The 2,720-nt window shown below is 38.1% G+C and overlaps 1 non-coding gene across 1 annotated transcript; it reads right to left on the bottom strand.

Moving 5' to 3' along the window:
* Positions 1–2,004: 2,004 nt before the first annotated feature.
* LOC127133950 (small nucleolar RNA R71) lies at positions 2,005–2,111 on the bottom strand. The gene has a single exon (XR_007807742.1). It is a non-coding gene; the product is annotated as a small nucleolar RNA R71 (small nucleolar RNA).
* Between the last annotated feature and the right edge of the window lie 609 nt (positions 2,112–2,720).

The raw sequence follows: 2,720 nt of genomic DNA, 5'->3' as shown, positions 1-2,720 counted from the left end.
GCCCCTCAGATTGGCCTTGTGGCGGGCGCCACATGAGGAAAAGTTTTCCCTCCCATTTTCAAGTTGAAGGGAATCCTTGTCATTTCCATCTTTTTACTTGCTTATAAATAGAAACTCGAAATCACTTTTACAATCATCCAAACTTAGAACAGAGGCAAACTCAGAGCAGCTTTGTTTCACTTAGGCATATATTCAGTATTATAAAGTGGTAATCGCTTCGCATTGGAGTGTTACCACAATTGTGTAATCGAGTCTGTGATAGAGTATGTAATCGAGTTTGGAGCACTTTGGAAGGAAGTTAATCCTGCCGTCATTTTCATTTCCGCTTTGCAATTTATTCACCCCTCCGATTGGAGCAGGTTTTTATGACTTGTCTTTATCTTATTTATTTTCCGCACTCGTTTTACTTTTATTTATTTCCTCGCACTCGCTTTACTTTTATTTATTTCCTCGCACTCGCTTTAAATTATTTATTTCCCGCACTCGCTTTAAATTATTTATTTCCCACACTCGCTTTAAATTATTTATTTCCTCGCACTCGCTTTACTTTCGTACATTTCCTCGCACTCGCTTTAAATTATTTACTTTCCGCACTCACACTACTTTTATTTACTTTCCGCACCCGCACTACTTTTATTTAAATTAATGCACTTTTACTTTACCATGTCTAACTAAAATTATAAGGTTAGAATGTAATGATTGTAATTGAACCGATAATTCGTACAATTGTTCGTAGAAACACTTAAGGGCTAGTTTAACTTTTAACTTAAGTTTTCCCGCACTTCAATTTCGTTGGGTAAGATCGAAAGCCGTCCAACGTCTTTTTAAACTTCATTGATTTTAACTATTTCAAAAACAGCGAAAGCGCTTTGTTTAGTTCATTAAGAGATTTTAACTTAAGAAGAAAAGAGATTTTAAAACTATTTTTGGACGCGTTTATAAGTTTAGAGTCTGGTTCGTGAGAACCTCTTTTGGTTAAGAAATTCAGGTTATAATGCTTTTCAACTTAGTCAAGATACTATATTTCTTAAAAATAGGTTTACTACTCTAACGCAATGTGCGTCTTTTTATAAGTGACAATAAGAGGGTTTGATTAGGGAGTACAACTCGGTTCTGAATACGCGAAAGCGACAGTTCCTGTTACATTAGTTATTTTCAAAGTAGGAAACATTGCCCATAAGTAGCTCTATTAGCAAGTACTTGGATTATTAATTGATTACGTGAATTACATTCGACCCTGTCTTTATTAATTAATCTTTATTTAAAACTTTACTTTTCATTGCACACTCCAAAAACACCTATTTCGATTGCCTTTGATAAACACCATAACAATAGATAACGATAGTTTGACACTTGGTCTCTGTGGATTCGACAATCTTTTATCTTACTCTCACGTGTTCGTATACTTGCAAAGCACCGCATCAAGTTTTTGGCACTGTTGTCGGGGACCAATTTCGTCAAATTTCATTTTCCTGTTGTTATATCGTTTAGACTTAGGCTATTTCCCGCCGGTCAATGCGAAGAACTCGCAGCACCGGAAGTTTAAGCTTAGTATACCCTCTGGCGGAACCTGAACGTTACGCTCGCGCACGTTTATTCTTTCATAGAATTAAGAGAGTTATGGCCGAAGATCAAAACCAAAGACCTCTTAAAGATTTCGCTCAACCATCAAATGAAGAACCTAGTTCTAGTATAGTAAACCCAACCATCCCAGCTAATAATTTTGAACTTAAACCATCCCTGTTGCAACTAGTGCAATAGAGACAATTCGCAGGTCTCGCTACTAAGAACCCAAACCAATATTTAAAAATATTTCTTCAATTAGCAGACACTTTTAAAACCAATGGAGCTTCTCCTGAGGCAATACGTTTAAGATTATTTCCTTTTTCTCTCAGAGATAAAGCCCTATCATGGTTAGATTCCCTTCCACCCAATTCCATTACGACTTGGGATAACCTTAGAAGAGTTTTTCTTGCTAGATACTTTCCCCCGAGTATGACCGCCGTTCTTCGAAACCATATAACTAGATTTACCCAAAACCAAGGAGATTTGTTGTTCGAAGCTTGGGAGAGATATAAAGAGTTGTTACGAGCATGCCCACATCGTGGTTTAGAAAATTTGGGTAATCATTCAAACCTTCTATAATGGACTTCATTATAACACAAAGATGACCATCGACGCTGCCGCAGGTGATCTCTGATGAACAAACCTTATCCTGAAGCTAGTGCCCTCATCGAAGATATGGCTCAAAATCATCAATCATGGGGAGTCGAACGAGCGACAGTTGAGAAGAAGGAAGCCCAAGGAGGAGTGCATGAACTAAGCTCTATAGACATGATGCAAGCTAAAATGGACGCATTAGCCCTCAAGGTCTAGAATATGTGCATAAACCCGAATACTGTAGCCGCCGTTTCGTCGGATTGTGAGATATGTGGAACCAAAGGACACCAATCTGCAGAATGCAGTCTATTAAACGAAACCCACTCTGAGCAAGTGAACTACATCCAAGGGAACCCATATTCGGATACCTATAACCCTGGATGGAGGAATCACCCGAACATCTCCTATAAAAACAATAACCTTATTCGAAATAATGCACCTCCTAGACCTAGTTATCAAGCCCCTAGATCAAATCAACCTATGCAACCTGTGCCATCAAAGTTGAGCCTTGAGAAAATTATGGAAAATTTTATCACCGCTCAAACCCAACAAAACAAGGA

This window comes from Lathyrus oleraceus, chromosome 3, assembly GCF_024323335.1.
Source record: "Lathyrus oleraceus cultivar Zhongwan6 chromosome 3, CAAS_Psat_ZW6_1.0, whole genome shotgun sequence".
Classification (NCBI taxonomy): Eukaryota; Viridiplantae; Streptophyta; class Magnoliopsida; order Fabales; family Fabaceae; genus Lathyrus; species Lathyrus oleraceus.
The sequence above is the reverse complement of the archived record's forward strand: the minus strand, read 5'-3'. Positions and strand labels throughout refer to the sequence as shown.